The 8,691-nt window shown below is 38.0% G+C and overlaps 1 pseudogene; it reads left to right on the forward strand.

Annotated features, from left to right (window-relative positions):
* LOC124024919 overlaps positions 1-8,691 on the forward strand; it is a 36,976-nt pseudogene that overhangs the window by 19,531 nt on the left and 8,754 nt on the right.

The raw sequence follows: 8,691 nt of genomic DNA on the forward strand, positions 1-8,691 counted from the left end.
GGTATCTCTATCTGTAGAATAACACTACCTAGTGGAGGTATCTCTATCAGTATATAATATCTGTAGAATAACACTACCTAGTGGAGGTATCTCTATCAGTAGAATAACACTACCTAGTGGAGGTATCTCTATCAGTAGAATAACACTACCTAGTGGAGGTATCTCTATCAGTATATACTATCTGTAGAATAACACTACCTAGTGGAGGTATCTCTATCAGTAGAATAACACTACCTAGTGGAGGTATCTCTATCTGTAGAATAACACTACCTAGTGGAGGTATCTCTATCAGTAGAATAACACTACCTAGTGGAGGTATCTCTATCAGTATATAATATCTGTAGGATAACACTACCTAGTGGAGGTATCTCTATCAGTAGAATAACACTACCTAGTGGAGGTATCTCTATCAGTAGAATAACACTACCTAGTGGAGGTATCTCTATCAGTAGAATAACACTACCTAGAGGAGGTATCTCTATCTGTAGAATAACACTACCTAGTGGAGGTATCTCTATCAGTAGAATAACACTACCTAGTGGAGGTATCTCTATCAGTAGAATAACACTACCTAGTGGAGGTATCTCTATCAGTAGAATAACACTACCTAGTGGAGGTATCTCTATCTGTAGAATAACACTACCTAGTGGAGGTATCTCTATCAGTAGAATAACACTACCTAGTGGAGGTATCTCTATCTGTAGAATAACACTACCTAGTGGAGGTATCTCTATCAGTAGAATAACACTACCTAGTGGAGGTATCTCTATCAGTAGAATAACACTACCTAGTGGAGGTATCTCTATCAGTAGAATAACACTACCTAGTGGAGGTATCTCTATCAGTAGAATAACACTACCTAGTGGAGGTATCTCTATCAGTAGAATAACACCACCTAGTGGAGGTATCTCTATCAGTATATACTATCTGTAGAATAACACTACCTAGTGGAGGTATCTCTATCAGTATATACTATCAGTAGAATAACACTACCTAGTGGAGGTATCTCTATCAGTAGAATAACACCACCTAGTGGAGGTATCTCTATCAGTATATACTATCTGTAGAATAACACTACCTAGTGGAGGTATCTCTATCAGTAGAATAACACCACCTAGTGGAGGTATCTCTATCAGTATATACTATCTGTAGAATAACACTACCTAGTGGAGGTATCTCTATCTGTAGAATAACACTACCTAGTGGAGGTATCTCTATCAGTAGAATAACACCACCTAGTGGAGGTATCTCTATCAGTATATACTATCAGTAGAATAACACTACCTAGTGGAGGTATCTCTATCAGTAGAATAACACTACCTAGTGGAGGTATCTCTATCAGTAGAATAACACTACCTAGTGGAGGTATCTCTATCAGTAGAATAACACCACCTAGTGGAGGTATCTCTATCAGTATATACTATCTGTAGAATAACACTACCTAGTGGAGGTATCTCTATCTGTAGAATAACACTACCTAGTGGAGGTATCTCTATCAGTAGAATAACACCACCTAGTGGAGGTATCTCTATCAGTATATACTATCAGTAGAATAACACTACCTAGTGGAGGTATCTCTATCAGTAGAATAACACCACCTAGTGGAGGTATCTCTATCAGTATATACTATCTGTAGAATAACACTACCTAGTGAAGGTATCTCTATCAGTAGAATAACACTACCTAGTGGAGGTATCTCTATCAGTAGAATAACACTACCTAGTGGAGGTATCTCTATCTGTAGAATAACACTACCTAGTGGAGGTATCTCTATCAGTAGAATAACACCACCTAGTGGAGGTATCTCTATCAGTATATACTATCTGTAGAAGAACACTACCTAGTGGAGGTATCTCTATCAGTAGAATAACACCACCTAGTGGAGGTATCTCTATCAGTAGAATAACACTACCTAGTGGAGGTATCTCTATCAGTAGAATAACACCGCCTAGTGGAGGTATCTCTATCAGTATATACTATCTGTAGAATAACACTACCTAGTGGAGGTTTCTCTATCAGTATATACTATCAGTAGAATAACACTACCTAGTGGAGGTATCTCTATCAGTAGAATAACACCACCTAGTGGAGGTATCTCTATCAGTATATACTATCTGTAGAATAACACTACCTAGTGGAGGTATCTCTATCAGTAGAATAACACTACCTAGTGGAGGTATCTCTATCAGTAGAATAACACTACCTAGTGGAGGTATCTCTATCAGTAGAATAACACTACCTAGTGGAGGTATCTCTATCAGTAGAATAACACTACCTAGTGGAGGTATCTCTATCTGTAGAATAACACTACCTAGTGGAGGTATCTCTATCAGTAGAATAACACTACCTAGTGGAGGTATCTCTGTCAGTATATACTATCTGTAGAATAACACTACCTAGTGGAGGTATCTCTATCAGTAGAATAACACTACCTAGTGGAGGTATCTCTATCAGTAGAATAACACTACCTACTGGAGGTATCTCTATCTGTAGAATAACACTACCTAGTGGAGGTATCTCTATCAGTAGAATAACACTACCTAGTGGAGGTATCTCTATCTGTAGAATAACACTACCTAGTGGAGGTATCTCTATCTGTAGAATAACACTACCTAGTGGAGGTATCTCTATCAGTAGAATAACACTACCTAGTGGAGGTATCTCTAACAGTAGAATAACACTACCTAGTGGAGGTATCTCTATCAGTAGAATAACACTACCTAGTGGAGGTATCTCTATCAGTAGAATAACACTACCTAGTGGAGGTATCTCTATCAGTATATAATATCTGTAGAATAACACTACCTAGTGGAGGTATCTCTATCAGTATATACTATCTGTAGAATAACACTACCTAGAGGAGGTATCTCTATCAGTAGAATAACACTACCTAGTGGAGGTATCTCTATCAGTAGAATAACACTACCTAGTGGAGGTATCTCTATCAGTAGAATAACACTACCTAGTGGAGGTATCTCTATCTGTAGAATAACACTACCTAGTGGAGGTATCTCTATCAGTAGAATAACACTACCTAGTGGAGGTATCTCTGTCAGTATATACTATCTGTAGAATAACACTACCTAGTGGAGGTATCTCTATCAGTAGAATAACACTACCTAGTGGAGGTATCTCTATCAGTAGAATAACACTACCTAGTGGAGGTATCTCTATCAGTATATACTATCTGTAGAATAACACTACCTAGTGGAGGTATCTCTATCAGTATATACTATCTGTAGAATAACACTACCTAGTGGAGGTATCTCTATCAGTATATACTATCTGTAGAATAACACTACCTAGTGGAGGTATCTCTATATGTAGAATAACACTACCTAGTGGAGGTATCTCTATCAGTAGAATAACACTACCTAGTGGAGGTATCTCTATCAGTAGAATAACACTACCTAGTGGAGGTATCTCTATCAGTAGAATAACACTACCTAGTGGAGGTATCTCTAACAGTAGAATAACACTACCTAGTGGAGGTATCTCTATCTGTATATACTATCTGTAGAATAACACTACCTAGTGGAGGTATCTCTATCAGCAGAATAACACTACCTAGTGGAGGTATCTCTATCAGTAGAATAACACTACCTAGTGGAGGTATCTCTATCAGTAGAATAACACTACCTAGTGGAGGTATCTCTATCAGTAGAATAACACTACCTAGTGGAGGTATCTCTATCTGTAGAATAACACTACCTAGTGGAGGTATCTCTATCAGTAGAATAACACTACCTAGTGGAGGTATCTCTATCAGTAGAATAACACTACCTAGAGGAGGTATCTCCATCAGTATATACTATCTGTAGAATAACACTACCTAGTGGAGGTATCTCTGTCAGTATATACTATCTGTAGAATAACACTACCTAGTGGAGGTATCTCTATCTGTAGAATAACACTACCTAGTGGAGGTATCTCTATCTGTAGAATAACACTACCTAGTGGAGGTATCTCTATCAGTAGAATAACACTACCTAGTGGATGTATCTCTATCAGTAGAATAACACTACCTAGTGGAGGTATCTCTATCAGTAGAATAACACTACCTAGTGGAGGTATCTCTGTCAGTATATACTATATGTAGAATAACACTACCTAGTGGAGGTATCTCTATCTGTAGAATAACACTACCTAGTGGAGGTATCTCTATCAGTAGAATAACACTACCTAGTGGATGTATCTCTATCAGTAGAATAACACTACCTAGTGGAGGTATCTCTATCAGTAGAATAACACTACCTAGTGGAGGTATCTCTATCAGTAGAATAACACCACCTAGTGGAGGTATCTCTATCAGTATATAATATCTGTAGAATAACACTACCTAGTGGAGGTATCTCTATCTGTAGAATAACACTACCTAGTGGAGGTATCTCTATCAGTAGAATAACACTACCTAGTGGAGGTATCTCTGTCAGTATATACTATCTGTAGAATAACACTACCTAGTGGAGGTATCTCTATCAGTAGAATAACACTACCTAGTGGAGGTATCTCTATCTGTAGAATAACACTACCTAGAGGAGGGATCTCTATCAGTAGAATAACACTACCTAGTGGAGGTATCTCTATCAGTAGAATAACACTACGTAGTGGAGGTATCTCTATCTGTAGAATAACACTACCTAGTGGAGGTATCTCTATCTGTAGAATAACACTACCTAGTGGAGGTATCTCTATCTGTAGAATAACACTACCTAGTGGAGGTATCTCTATCAGTAGAATAACACTACCTAGAGGAGGTATCTCTATCTGTAGAATAACACTACCTAGTGGAGGTATCTCTATCAGTATATACTATCTGTAGAATAACACTACCTAGTGGAGGTATCTCTATCAGTAGAATAACACTACCTAGTGGAGGTATCTCTATCTGTAGAATAACACTACCTAGTGGAGGTATCTCTATCAGTAGAATAACACTACCTAGTGGAGGTATCTCTATCCGTAGAATAACACTACCTAGTGGAGGTATCTCTATCAGTAGAATAACACTACCTAGTGGAGGTATCTCTGTCAGTATATACTATCTGTAGAATAACGCTACCTAGTGGAGGTATCTCTATCTGTAGAATAACACTACCTAGTGGAGGTATCTCTATCTGTAGAATAACACTACCTAGTGGAGGTATCTCTATCAGTAGAATAACACTACCTAGTGGAGGTATCTCTATCAGTAGAATAACACTACCTAGTGGAGGTATCTCTATCAGTAGAATAACACTACCTAGTGGAGGTATCTCTATCAGTAGAATAACACTATCTAGTGGAGGTATCTCTATCTGTAGAATAACACTACCTAGTGGAGGTATCTCTATCAGTAGAATAACACTACCTAGTGGAGGTATCTCTATCAGTAGAATAACACTACCTAGTGGAGGTATCTCTATCTGTAGAATAACACTACCTAGTGGAGGTATCTCTATCAGTAGAATAACACTACCTAGTGGAGGTATCTCTATCAGTAGAATAACACTACCTAGTGGAGGTTTCTCTATCAGTAGAATAACACTACCTAGAGGAGGTATCTCTATCTGTAGAATAACACTACCTAGTGGAGGTATCTCTATCAGTATATACTATCAGTAGAATAACACTACCTAGTGGAGGTATCTCTATCAGTAGAATAACACTACCTAGTGGAGGTATCTCTATCAGTAGAATAACACTACCTAGAGGAGGTATCTCTATCAGTATATACTATCTGTAGAATAACACTACCTAGTGGAGGTATCTCTATCAGTATATACTATCAGTAGAATAACACTACCTAGTGGAGGTATCTCTATCAGTAGAATAACACTACCTAGTGGAGGGATCTCTATCAGTAGAATAACACTACCTAGTGGAGGTATCTCTGTCAGTATATACTATCTGTAGAATAACACTACCTAGAGGAGGTATCTCTGTCAGTATATACTATCTGTAGAATAACACTACCTAGTGGAGGGATCTCTATCTGTAGAATAACACTACCTAGTGGAGGTATCTCTATCTGTAGAATAACACTACCTAGTGGAGGTATCTCTATCTGTAGAATAACACTACCTAGTGGAGGTATCTCTATCAGTATATACTATCTGTAGAATAACACTACCTAGTGGAGGTATCTCTATCAGTAGAATAACACTACCTAGTGGAGGTATCTCTATCTGTAGAATAACACTACCTAGTGGAGGTATCTCTATCTGTAGAATAACACTACCTAGTGGAGGTATCTCTATCAGTAGAATAACACTACCTAGTGGAGGTATCTCTGTCAGTATATACTATCTGTAGAATAACACTACCTAGTGGAGGTATCTCTATCTGTAGAATAACACTACCTAGAGGAGGTATCTCTATCAGTATATACTATCTGTAGAATAACACTACCTAGTGGAGGTATCTCTGTCAGTATATACTATCTGTAGAATAACACTACCTAGTGGAGATATCTCTATCAGTAGAATAACACTACCTAGTGGAGGTATCTCTATCTGTAGAATAACACTACCTAGTGGAGGTATCTATCAGTAGAATAACACTACCTAGTGGAGGTATATCTATCAGTAGAATAACACTACCTAGTGGAGGTATCTCTATCAGTATATACTATCTGTAGAATAACACTACCTAGTGGAGGTATCTCTATCTGTAGAATAACACTACCTAGTGGAGGTATCTCTATCAGTATATACTATCTGTAGAATAACACTACCTAGTGGAGGTATCTCTATCAGTAGAATAACACTACCTAGTGGAGGTATCTCTATCTGTAGAATAACACTACCTAGTGGAGGTATCTCTATCAGTAGAATAACACTACCTAGTGGAGGTATCTCTATCAGTATATACTATCTGTAGAATAACACTACCTAGAGGAGGTATCTATCAGTATATAATATCTGTAGAATAACACTACCTAGTGGAGGTATCTCTATCAGTAGAATAACACTACCTAGTGGAGGTATCTCTATCAGTAGAATAACACTACCTAGTGGAGGTATCTCTATCAGTAGAATAACACTACCTAGAGGAGGTATCTCTATCTGTAGAATAACACTACCTAGTGGAGGTATCTCTATCAGTAGAATAACACTACCTAGTGGAGGTATCTCTATCAGTAGAATAACACTACCTAGTGGAGGTATCTCTATCAGTAGAATAACACTACCTAGTGGAGGTATCTCTATCTGTAGAATAACACTACCTAGTGGAGGTATCTCTATCAGTAGAATAACACTACCTAGTGGAGGTATCTCTATCTGTAGAATAACACTACCTAGTGGAGGTATCTCTATCAGTAGAATAACACTACCTAGTGGAGGTATCTCTATCAGTAGAATAACACTACCTAGTGGAGGTATCTCTATCAGTAGAATAACACTACCTAGTGGAGGTATCTCTATCAGTAGAATAACACTACCTAGTGGAGGTATCTCTATCAGTAGAATAACACCACCTAGTGGAGGTATCTCTATCAGTATATACTATCTGTAGAATAACACTACCTAGTGGAGGTATCTCTATCAGTATATACTATCAGTAGAATAACACTACCTAGTGGAGGTATCTCTATCAGTAGAATAACACCACCTAGTGGAGGTATCTCTATCAGTATATACTATCTGTAGAATAACACTACCTAGTGGAGGTATCTCTATCAGTAGAATAACACCACCTAGTGGAGGTATCTCTATCAGTATATACTATCTGTAGAATAACACTACCTAGTGGAGGTATCTCTATCTGTAGAATAACACTACCTAGTGGAGGTATCTCTATCAGTAGAATAACACCACCTAGTGGAGGTATCTCTATCAGTATATACTATCAGTAGAATAACACTACCTAGTGGAGGTATCTCTATCAGTAGAATAACACTACCTAGTGGAGGTATCTCTATCAGTAGAATAACACTACCTAGTGGAGGTATCTCTATCAGTAGAATAACACTACCTAGTGGAGGTATCTCTATCAGTAGAATAACACCACCTAGTGGAGGTATCTCTATCAGTATATACTATCTGTAGAATAACACTACCTAGTGGAGGTATCTCTATCTGTAGAATAACACTACCTAGTGGAGGTATCTCTATCAGTAGAATAACACCACCTAGTGGAGGTATCTCTATCAGTATATACTATCAGTAGAATAACACTACCTAGTGGAGGTATCTCTATCAGTAGAATAACACCACCTAGTGGAGGTATCTCTATCAGTATATACTATCTGTAGAATAACACTACCTAGTGGAGGTATCTCTATCAGTAGAATAACACTACCTAGTGGAGGTATCTCTATCAGTAGAATAACACTACCTAGTGGAGGTATCTCTATCTGTAGAATAACACTACCTAGTGGAGGTATCTCTATCAGTAGAATAACACCACCTAGTGGAGGTATCTCTATCAGTATATACTATCTGTAGAAGAACACTACCTAGTGGAGGTATCTCTATCAGTAGAATAACACCACCTAGTGGAGGTATCTCTATCAGTAGAATAACACTACCTAGTGGAGGTATCTCTATCAGTAGAATAACACCACCTAGTGGAGGTATCTCTATCAGTATATACTATCTGTAGAATAACACTACCTAGTGGAGGTATCTCTATCAGTATATACTATCAGTAGAATAACACTACCTAGTGGAGGTATCTCTATCAGTAGAATAACACCACCTAGTGGAG

This window comes from Oncorhynchus gorbuscha, unplaced genomic scaffold (genome assembly GCF_021184085.1).
Source record: "Oncorhynchus gorbuscha isolate QuinsamMale2020 ecotype Even-year unplaced genomic scaffold, OgorEven_v1.0 Un_scaffold_2075, whole genome shotgun sequence".
Taxonomy (NCBI): Eukaryota; Metazoa; Chordata; class Actinopteri; order Salmoniformes; family Salmonidae; genus Oncorhynchus; species Oncorhynchus gorbuscha.